General features: G+C 32.1%; 1 long non-coding RNA gene across 1 annotated transcript in view; it reads right to left on the bottom strand.

Annotated features, from left to right (window-relative positions):
* Positions 1-11,169, bottom strand: part of LOC141553539 (uncharacterized) — a 30,722-nt gene extending 19,553 nt beyond the window's left edge. The window contains exons 1-2 of the long non-coding RNA XR_012485507.1: positions 11,080-11,169; positions 8,755-8,861 (exon numbers count right to left, since the gene is read on the bottom strand). This is a non-coding gene — a long non-coding RNA (uncharacterized LOC141553539). The remainder of the gene's footprint in view (positions 1-8,754; positions 8,862-11,079) is intronic.
* Between the last annotated feature and the right edge of the window lie 1,080 nt (positions 11,170-12,249).

Here is a 12,249-nt window from a genome sequence, read left to right as displayed (position 1 = left end):
TCTATTTAATGCATTTTCTCTGTCTGTACTACATGTTTGTAATTCTCTCGCTTTTTATCTCTCTTTTTAATCTCTTCCTACTGACTGTCATGGCTTCTTTTAAGTTCTAACTAACATCTTCTACAGAGAATCTTTTTAAGAATCTCTTAATTAAGGGTAAAGTCAAGATGGTGGAGAAGAGACATTTTATCTGAGCTCTCCCTGATATCCCTCAAGTGAACACCAAATCAACCCTCTAAAATAGTTTTGGAGTTATAGGATCCACAAATAGTTGGAATATAATAAGTTTCCAGCAGAAATTTATTCTGAAAAACTTCAGAAAAGGTCTGCTTCAATCAGGCATGGAGGGAGGTGGCTGAGCACAGACTTAATATAGAACACTAGAGCCTGTGGACTCCACACACCAGAGAATATAATGGGAGAAATCTACAGCAGTGTTGGCTACTTTGTTCTGGTAGCAAGCCAATAGATCAAAAGATTAGCTGTAAGATATCCAACCAAAATGCAAAAGGCAAATAGTAAGCCCCTGAATTCCAGAATAACACATTACTTGGTCACACCCACTCAGCAAACTCTTTGGAAAAATAGGGAAAGAAGGAATGCTACCATATTCTTTTTATGACACAGAAATGGTGCTGATACCTAAACCAGGTGGGGTGAAAACAGGAAATGAAAATTATAGACTAATTTCCCTAATGAATATTAATGCAAAAATCTTAAATGAAATATTAACAAAAGAGATTACAGCAAATTATCCCCACTAGAATACACCATGACCAGGTAGGATTTATATCAGGTATGTAGGGCTAGTTCAGTATTAGGAAAACCATTGGCAAAATTGACTGTATCAGTAACCAAAATAACAAAAATCATATGATTACCTCAATAGATGCAGAAAAAGGATTTGACAAAATCCAATACCCCTATTAAAATTACAATATAGGAATAAATAGAGTTTTCCTTAAAATGATCAAAAACAGCTATTTAAAGCCATCAGCTTCATATTTACGTGATATCAGATGCATTGGGTATAAACTAGAACCATTCCCACCCACCTCCATCATTACTATTCAATATTGTTTTAGAAATGTTAGTTTTGGCAATAAGAGAAGAAAAAGAGATTAAAAGAATTAGAATAGATAAGGAGGAAACCAAATTATCAATCTTTGCAGATGATATGATGGTATGTTTAGAGAATCCTGGAAAATCAACAAAAAACTACTAGAAAAAAATTCACAACTTTAGCACAGTTGCAGGATACAAAATAGATCTACATAAATCATCAGCATTTTTATATGTTATCAATAAAGTCCTGTAGCAAGAAATACAAAGAGGAATTCCACTTAAAATAACTGTAGATGATATAAAATATTTGGGAGTTTACCTGCCAAGGCAAAGTCAAGAACTATATGAACACAATTACTAAACACTTTCCACACAAATAAAGTGAGATCTAATCTCCTGGAAAAATATCAAGTGCTCATGGGTAGGCCAAAGTAATATAATAAAAATGACAACATTACCTAAATTAATCTATTTATTCTGTGCCATACCAATCAAACTCACAAGAAATTACTTCACAGAGCTAGAAAAAATAGTAACAAAATCATCTGGAAGAACAAAAGGTCAATAATTTCAAGGGGATTAATGAAACAAAATGCAAATGAAGATGACCTAGCTGTACCAGACCTAAAACAATTTTAAAAAGCAGTGGGTATCAAAACCTAAGTTAAGCTAAAAAGTAGAGTAGTTAATCAGTGGAATACGTTAGGTTCATAGGACAAAGTATTCAATGACTATAGTAATATAGTGTTTGACAAACCCAAAGACCCCAGCTTTGGGGATAAGAACTCACTATTTGACAAAAACTGGGGAAATTGGAAACTAGTATGGCAGAAACTAGGCATTGACCCACACCTAACACCCTATACCAAGATAAGATTAAAATGGGTTTATGATTTAGACATAAACAGAGATATTAGAAGAACTAAGATAGTCTACCTCTCATCTCTGTAGAGAAGGAAAGAATTTGTGGCCAAAGAACTTTAGTATACTATGGAATGCAAAATGGATAATTTTGATTATATTAAGTTAAAAGTTTTTGTACGAACAAAACTAATTCAGACAAAAGTAGAAGGGAAGCAATAAAATAGGAAAAATTTTACATTCAAGGATTCTGATAAAGGCCTCATTTCTAAAATATATAGAGAATTTACTCAAATCTATAATTCAAGCCATTTTCCAAATAATAAATGCTCAAAAGGATATGAACAAGCAATATGAAAAGGTGCTCTAAATCATTATTGATCAGAGAAGTGCAAATTAAGACAACTCTAAGATACTACTATATACCTCTCAGATTGGCTATAATGACAGAAGATAAGGATGAATGTTGGAGGAGATGTAGGAAAACTGGAAAACTAATATATTGTTGATGAATTTGTGAACTGCTCCATCCATTCTTGAGAGCAATTTGGAAATGTGCCCAAAAGACTATCAAACTGTACATATCCTTAGATTCAGCAGTATTTTTACTGGTCTTGTATCCTAAAGAAATCATAAAGAAGGGAAAGGGACCCACATGTGCAAAAATGCTTGTGGCAACCCTTTTTGTAGTGTCAAGGAACTGAAAACTGAATGGATGTCCATTATTTGGAGAATGGCTGAACAAGTCATGTTATATGAATAATGTTATGGAATATTATTGTTCTATTAGAAACAATCAGCGGGATGATTTCAGAGATGCCTGGAGAGACTTACATAAATTGATACTAAGTGAAATGAGCAGAAGCAAGAGATCATTATACAAGGCAACAGTAAGATTATATGATGATTAATTCTGATAGACATGGCTCTTGTCAACAATGAGTTGATTCAGGCAGTTCCAGTAATCTTATGATGAAGAAAGCCATCTGCACCCAGAGAGAGGACAATGGGGAAATAGTATTTTCACTATTTTTTATTGTTTATTTGTATTTTTTATTTTTTTCTTTCTCAGTTTTTTTTTTTTCCTTTTTAATCTGATTTTTCATGCGTAGCATATTTGTGGAAATATGTATAGAGGAATTGCAAATGTTTAATATATAGTTGATCACTTGCCAACTAGGGGAGGGGATGGGAGAGAGAGGAGAAAATTAGAACACAGGCTTTTGTAGATGTGAATGTTGAATATTATCCATGTATACATTTGGAAAATAAGAAAGCTTTAATTAAAAAAAAATCTCTTATTTTTAGCATCTTCCCTCTTTAAATTATTTCCTAATTATTTGATCAATAGATTGCACATATCTTTTTGCTTTCTGTCTTTCCTACCAAGTAGGATTCTTTTATGGTATTCTATTAAACCAACTGTACTTCATATATATTACTATTTTATATGATTTTAACTTGGTATATATAATGTTTTCACTATCATCTCTTTTACATTTAAAGTCTTTCTGATTAGATGTGCAGTACTCCAGATAAGTACATTCTTCCTAGTCCTCAATAGGTATATACTATCTCTGAATAACACTGATTCTTTTAAAAGAACAGAATTTGATTTTCTGGACCATAATTTAAGATGCCAAAATCACAGGCATGAAATATATTTAAAGCTATAACTCAGAAATACAAATCCTATCCTAAGATATCATCTTACCTAGTTGTAACTCTTCATCATTTTGTTCTACCTTTTCCTATTAGATTTTTTTTTTCTAAATACAGAAAGTGGGAAAAAAAAAAAGAACTTTAGTAATTTTCTCATCTTCTTCTTTGTTCCATGGGCCTCCCTCTTCCTTTGCATTGTTCTGAGCAAACTAAATAAATGTCCTTGTTATTCTATGCATTTTTCATTAGTTTTAGTCCATAACCTTCTTGACACTATTATAATAGGTTTTTGGTGTCCTTTTATATTTTTTCTTATTGCTCTTCCTCTCCATTTTCTATATATTTGCTAAATATATACAAAATAGATACATAATTTTGAAAAGGTAAGTACTATGAAATTAAATTAGTTTGCTTTCAAATAGTTTGTACTTTTCTTTCTTATCCGAATAATTCAAAATCATATTATAAAGTCTTCTGTAAATCATCAATGACCATTTGCTGTCACTTGCTAATGCTAGAACATATTATCAAAAAGTTTGTTCTCCTTGTTCAGATTTGAATCTAGAATATGTTTCATTTTTGTTTTTGTTGTTTTTTGTTTTGTTTCTTTTTTTATTCTGTAACTTATTTGTCATTAAGGGAAGTGAAATTTTTATCAGACATTCTGATCTTAGTAGATGCTCTAATATTAGTATAATCAGAAACTTCTAACATGCAGATAACTCAAGGTTATGCTTGTACTATGTCAGTTCTGTGATTGGTATTCAAAAAGCACCATATTCTCCACCAGGTAACAGCACTGTCATGTCCAGGCTAGCTCCCTCTGAAGGACTCAGAATCAGCCAGAGTCAGGATAAGCAAAAGTCCTTACCCCATGTTGGGCACCAAAATGTCCTGTTGTCTCTCAAATTATAATCTTTCTCTGGGAGGAGGTTACTTTTCTGTAAATCCTTTTCTCTGGGAGCAGGTTTCTTGGGGGACTTCTGGAGCCTCCAGATAGAGCGAAGGTAGAGGTGGGAATAAATCAGACTCTGCCTCCAAGAGTGTGGGATTCTGGGTTCCTAGAAGTCAATCCTAGTTGTGAGTCTCCATGAGCGGACTTTTCCTTTAGTTCTTGTGAATCTGCTCTTGTCCAAGTGTCCCCAGTTAGCATCAGAGTAGAATCTCGAATTCTCTTCTTCCTGAATACTGGCTCTGAATCTCCTCTAGCTTCCCTGAAGTTCTCTGGAGAAGTCCTTCCCTTGACTCACTCCAGAGTAACCCTTCCAGACTCTAACTTCTTCCAGACTGACCCTGCCCACTCAATGTTGGCTCCGTTTATCCTCCCAGAGAATGAGCTTGTGGGTACTCCTGGGGGGTTGTGGGAACTCCTTACAACAAATGAGCTAGCTCCTTTTAAAGGTATAAACTCCTTTAAAGGTCTGAACTAAAGGTGTGAACTATGAGCTAGAGAACTGTTAAGTGCTGACTTACCTAACACAGCACTACCATTTCTTTTTATCCTTACCCAAACACACTCTGCCATACTTTTACCTTTAGGTTTGTAAATTTCAGATTTCTGAATAAGGTTATAAGTTTCTTGGCAAATATCTTTTTAATAGTAGCTGTTTTTCTTCTAATATAGTATGCCTTTCCATTGTCCTATTCTGGTCACAAGTATCATTCCAATAAGTCTCGAGTATATTCACTCTATTGTCCATATTTTGGTATATAGATATTTGAGATATGTTTTATGTTCTTACTATTTTCCCCCTAGGAATTACTTCACTATTATTGTTCTTTATATACTACACCTTTATATACTTTATATACTTTATATACTTTATATACTTTATATACTCTACAACATCCAGTTTGAGTTTTATCTAAGCAATTTTCTCTCTATTCTTCCATTTTTAGAATAGCTGTCCCTTGATCAGAAAAACAAATTTTAGCCAAACTGATTCTTTCCCAAAACTTCATGAAATATCTATCTTGCTGAATCCAGAGCCTGTGATTCTAGCATTCTAATCTTTGGTCTGGATAAATTTTGTCCCAAAGTCTCAACCTTGAATTCCATTCTTTCCCTCCCCATTCCAGTCCATCCAATTCAATAAGAATTTATTAAGCAAATCCAAAATAACAGACTAGACACTACATTGGCTTCAGAAGTTAGAAAAATAAAAATGATAATTGCACATCCTTAAGAAGCTTATACTTACCCCATGAGAAAATAATAGAAACAACTTTCATTTGGAATAAAAATAAATATTATGCCTTCCAATCCTTATACTATTTATATTATTCCCATCTTTCAGATGAGAAAAATGATGATTAGAGAAATTGAGACATTGAAACAGAGATACTGAACTAGGATCTGATCTTTTCATTCTTATTACAGTGTCTTTTAATCATTCTTTAATATATATGATTCTTGACCTCTGCTATGACAATTTCTCATTCTAAAATCTAGTCCCTTGGAATGGAAACTATGGGCACTGATGTCTGTTGTCTGGAATAAAGCTTATGAAAATTCCTAATTGATAAATTGTTTTTCTGCATTTGTCAGACCATCTGATAATTTCTAAAGAACTACTCACATAAGAGGTGTTGTTGTTGATGTATTTCCCAAAGTCTCTTTAGAGCTTTGCTATCTGAAGCCCCAAAGCATCTTAGTTCTAAGATGTCTCTCTCTGGCAAATAGTCAATAGCAAATAAACTCGCTAGACTTACTGTCTAGTCAGAGGAAAAGATGTCATCTGGATGAATTAATCTTCAGTATTACTGCCTCTGAATAAAGAATTTTTTCAAATTCTGAATAAATTCAGCTAACATGTCAGGTTATATACTTGGTTAACAAGAAGTACTGTGACCAACTTTTCATTATTTAAATAGAATATATTGATATCATCTTTTGTATTTACAATGTCTATATTCCACAATGTGTTCTTCTCTTTCCCTTCCACTTTGTTAATCAACAAGTATTTATTGTGTTATGTGCTTTTAAAAAGTGCTAAATATAAATATTTTGTGTTATTTTTATTACACTATTTTATTATATTTATAAACAAATTTAATATTGTGTCATATTTATATGTCATATACTATATTTTGTAACATATAATATAAAGGTTATATTTATAATGTAAAATAATAATAATAAACAAAACAATATTTTAAAAGTTTTAAATAGCAGGGATGCAAAAGCACACTTGAAAAACATCTTTTTTTTTCAGCCAAAATCATCAACCTAAAAAAAATTCTGTAATTTTAGGAATTGTTCCACACCTATAGTCTCTTTTTCCTGGAAAGGTGAGTGCAAACAAAATTCCGTATGTGTGTGTGTGTGTCTGTGTGTGTGTGTCTGTGTGTCTGTGTGTGTTTTCATCTTCCAAAATATAACATTTTGACACAAAATATAAACCTTGAATATAATAACTTACATTTTTATATTTTTGATTACTGAAAATTAAATGAAAAAAGTAGAAAATACCATCTTCATAACCTGATTAAGAATTTACAACCTACTCTATGAACATTTTTTCAATTATGTCAATTCTATAAAAATGAAAGGGACAATAGTGTTTCTTCCATTGCAATTTATTAAACAAAAAAAAAAATTAAGTAGAGCAAAATAAGGCTAATACCAATTCTCTTTTTTGCCTGCTCCTATCAACTTCAACTCCAATGGACCCATGATGAAAAATACTTTCCAACTCTGAGTGCAGATTGAAGCATTTTTTTAACTTTCTCTTTTTATGTTGTTTGTGTTTGTGTGTGTTTTCTTTTGCATCATGACTAATATGGAAATATGTTTTGCATGATTTTGCACATATAGTCAATATTTTATTGCTTGCCTTCTCAAAGAATGTGAAATGGGTGGCAGAGAAGGAGATAATTTGGAACTTGAAATTTTAAAAATGAATGTTAAATTTTTACATGTATTAAAAATATTTAATGAAATAAATATTTAAAAAAAGATACTGACAGATAGACATGGTGGCTAGAAACTTGTGTCAAAATTTAATTTTTCACTAGCTCGCATATTTCTTCACCACCTCATTAGTAGTTTTCAAGATGAGTTACACACTAAGTGGTAGAACCAAGTGGTACATAGGTGACTGCTTATCTATATTTGTAGAAATTACATTCACAAGAAATTATTTTAGTGAAATCATAGGTGTAGACAAATATGTGTTTATACATATATATATATATACACACATACATATATATATATATATATATATATACACACACACACACATATATATGTATACACACACATATATATGCATTAAGTATTCTTTTTTATTCAACAACAACCGAGTGATCACATCAAGTTGACATTGTTGTCATTTCTGGCCCATTAAGAACAATATGGACCCACAACTAGGTTCTAGTAACAGATATTTGGCATTTTCAAAGAGACTAGCCATCTAGTGAAATTAATTTTAAGTGTAGTCACTTAGTGTACCACTTAAATACTTTTCTCTGTGTGTGTGTGTGTGTGTGTGTGTGTATATGTATATAGTCACAGACACATGCATAAATGTACATTTGCATATGTGTTTATATGTATGCCTGTACTTGTGTATGTTTTTTTCTTACCTAATTTTTTTCTTTGTGAAAGAGAATGTAGTTAAATTTGCAAGATCCTAGTTCATTTTTTATGCACTTATCCCTATTGCTCACCCTTACCAACTTGCTTTCTGTCATTCCCTGAGCTAGAATCAGAAGAAAATAGTGAAAATATGATTTCTGGTTTTAATTTTAGTGAGTCAATGCCTTTTGTTTCCTTGTTCAATTATTTTCCTGGAAAACATTTCCTGAATGTCTTGTTTTGGAAAAAAAAAATCATCACAAGAAAAACACATATATCAAATATTTATTAATGTGACTGGATTACATTTAGTTCCAGCAGATTTTGTTACTATTTCCTTACCCTAATAAATGGATGGGTTAGAACAGTTCATCCACTATAGCAAGTATACAAGAACACAAATATTATTGCATGTAAATATGTGAAATGAATTCTATGAACATACAAAGCCACAACTACAGCATAGATGGAATGAGGTTATTTTTATGATAAAAGATGTCTAATTATATAAATATATCAAGGACTTATAACTTCACCAATGAAGGAACTCTTCTTTATAACAGATGTGTAATTTAGAGACTTACCTGAAGTTCAGCGTGATTATGTGACTTGTCCAATGACAAAACTACCTTTAAAATCAGGTTTTGACCCTAGATCTTCTTGACTCAAAGTTAGCTTTCTTACTTGTGCACTGCATAAAAAGAAACACACATATTTGTTTATACCTGTGATTTTACTAATATAAAGAATTCCTTGTAAAGATAATTTCTAACAATATAGATAAGTAGCCACTTATGTACCACTTGGTTCTACTACTTGATGTCTAACCCATCTTAAAACTTCAAAATTTAAAAACCTCCCATATATGAATATATCATGTGTGCATGTATGTAGCTATATGTGTAAGAATGTATGCATATGTGTATTGTTCCCTATTTAACTCACTCCCAATGTGAGTATCTTTTCTATTTCCTCTATGTTGGTACTTCCTCTGCACTGTATTCATGTAGCATAATTATTATTTTTACCTTTTTCTAGACAGTGTTGCTTTCTAGAGTCAGATCATATTTGGCTCTGCTCTAATCTTTCTTTTGAACCACCCAATCACTAATATCAATCTTAGTCATATGATTTACATTTCCATATATAAAATACAACATAAGCATTTTGTTCTTATTAAGTCACTTTAAATTAGTCTGATGTTGGCTCTTACATGTTAAATTTTCTATTGAGTTCAGGTTTGGGTGAGAAAATCTTGAAAACCTGAGTCCATTTTTTTCATTCATTATTATACTTAATTTTGTTGGACATACCACTTTCAGTCATAACCTTATTTCTTTTGAGTGTTGATTTATGTCATACCAGAACCCGCAGTCTTTTATTGTAGTTGCTGATAAATCTGGTACAATTTTAGTTGTAGTGCCAGCAAATTTGAATTGTTTCTGTTTTTGTTTGTTTGATTCTTTGATTCTTATAATAATTTCTCTTGGAATTGAGGGTTTCAAAATTTAGCAATAATGTTCTTATATGTTTTCCTTTCAGGATCTCTTTAAGATGATCATAAATGGATTTATTTTTCTATTTTTACTTTCCCCTCTTGTTCTAACACTTCAGGACAGTTTTCTTTGATTATTTGTTGTATCTTTATGTCAAAGTTCTTTCTTTGGTCACAGTTTTCACAGTTTTCATATTCTTATGCTTTCTCTTCTTGATCTATTCTCCAGATCTGTTGTTTTTATTATAATATATTTCATATTCTCTTCAACTTTTTTTATTCGTTATATTTTGTTTTGTTATTTCCTAGTCTCTTATGGCTTCACTAGCTTCCCCTTGCCCGATTTTAATTTTCAAAGAATCATTTTCGTCTTTAAGGCTCTGGATCACCTTTTCTAGTTGGTTCTTTTTTTTTTGTTTGTTTGTTTGTTTGTTTGTTTTTTCATAATCATCTTGCTTTTTTGGGATGGTTCTTATTTTTTATTTTTATTTTTTATTTTTTTTAGTTTTTTCTCAATCTCTCACATTTAACTTTTAAAGTATTTTTTGAGTTCTAAAAATTCTGGGCCGGTAACCATTTGACCATTTGATGTTACTGTTTGGAGTAGAAAAAACTTTTTTTTTTTTTTTTTACTTCAATGTCTTCTGAAGATGAAACTTCGTCTTCCCTATTTCCATAGTTTTAATGTGAACTTATTAGTATAACCTCTAGTTTTGTGGTGAGAAAATGTGTGTGTGTGTGTGTGTGTGTGTGTGTGTGTGTGTGTGTGTGTATAGAAATGTATGCCTCTGACTTCACTTCAGTTCTCCCGTGTGGTTTAGAATACAAAGCAAGTACTTTACCATTCTACCAGTATCCCATTTAGCAGCTTCCTCACTCCTGCATTCATTAGATGTTTAGGTTCCTTTTCACCAAGGACCAAGGACCTAGCATTCTTTATCAGTAAAGATTCCTTCAGTCTTCTAGAACTCAGATCTCTGATTCCCCAATGTCCAGGAGGTGAAATGTCTTTGGTTGGCACTGAAGCTACCTCCAAACACAGCTCTTCACTTGCTATTTCAATAGAACTATACTGGAGTTGTTTAAACTACACATTAATTAAACTTCATTTTTCTCATCTTTTCCAGTTGTCTCAGAAGGATTTTTGTTCTGTCCCATAATTTATTTGTTTTTCGGTGATCTTTGTTCACTGTGAAGTGTAATTCTATTTTTTTTTTTTTTTTTTTTTGCAGGGGAAATCTGGAGAGCTTGAAATTTTCTGACCTACCCTACCATTTATTCTAACCCTGTGCAGCTCTCAGTAAGTGCTTTTAAGTGCCTTATAAATGTAAGTTTGGTCAGCAGAGCTTCTTAATAATTACATTTAACCAAAAGTGAAATAGGCTGTCCCAAGAAGTGTTAGGTTAAATCTCACCTGAAGTCTTCAAGCAGAATCTGAATGTTCTTTTTTATCACATACTGAAGATTCTTTTGAGTTTTAGGTTGGTCTGTAAAGACACTGAGGTCTCTTCTGATCCTAAAATTCTAAGAAATATGAATATTAATTAATGACATAATGGTCTAGTATGAGTTGACAGACAAGATAAAAAAGTAATGGTTTGGGGTTAGGTGATCATGAGTTTTATCTCTTTGGGCCTCAATTTCTTCTACTATAAAATGAAAGGAGAAACTAAGTGGTATAGTGAATAGAGCCCTAGCCCTGGAGTTCAAATCTGGCCTCAGATTCTTAGCATTTCCCATCTGTATTACTCTGGAAAGTCACTTAATTGACTCAGGGGAAAAATAGTAAAAAGTAAAAAGAGAAAGAGAGAGAGAGAGAGAGAGAGAGAGAGAGAGAGAGAGAGAGAGAGAGAGAAAGAATTGAGTTGGAATTGAAAAAATTGCTTATGTAATGCTAATCTTCTATGAAGCCCTAGAGCTTAGTGATATGAGTTTCTATGTTTTTTCATAGATATCAACTGAAGAGTTATCTTCATAAATAAATGGACTACTCATTGAAAAGGTTCAATGGCAACAGGGAAGGTAGAGTTGAACAAATCATCACCAGAGGGCACCTTAGAACTAATGAGCCAAATTCATTACTCATTCATTTTTTTCCTCAATGTTCAAATTTTCAGTGGTACCAAATAGCCTTGCATGGAATGGAAACCAAAATGACAGAAGGAAATACTAAATTTGATATACCCCTCTAAGATAAAGACATCAAAAAGCATATAAGGATGGTAGAGTTTAATTCAAAATAATCAAGGATGTTGGAAAGATCTTTGATAGCAGAGAGGCTAAGGTTCAAATCCATCCACTAATGTTTACTAGACATGTGAATATGTCAAGTCATCCAATCTCTAAAAATTACAGTTCAGATTTTGTTCAAAATCAAAATTCAATAAGTTCAAAACAGAACTCCTTTTCTTCCCTCTAACATTATCCCTCTTTAAAATACTCTCTTTCCGGAACATGTGTTAAATTGAAGATTCACAACCTTAGAACCATCCTGATTCTTGCCTCTAAATCATCTTCTATGTACAATTGATTGCAAAATCTTACTGACTCTTAGTCCATAAAATCTCTCATTTTCACCCTCTTC

The sequence above is a fragment of the Sminthopsis crassicaudata genome, chromosome 2 (genome assembly GCF_048593235.1).
Source record: "Sminthopsis crassicaudata isolate SCR6 chromosome 2, ASM4859323v1, whole genome shotgun sequence".
Classification (NCBI taxonomy): Eukaryota; Metazoa; Chordata; class Mammalia; order Dasyuromorphia; family Dasyuridae; genus Sminthopsis; species Sminthopsis crassicaudata.
This window is presented reverse-complemented; position numbering and strand designations above follow the sequence as displayed.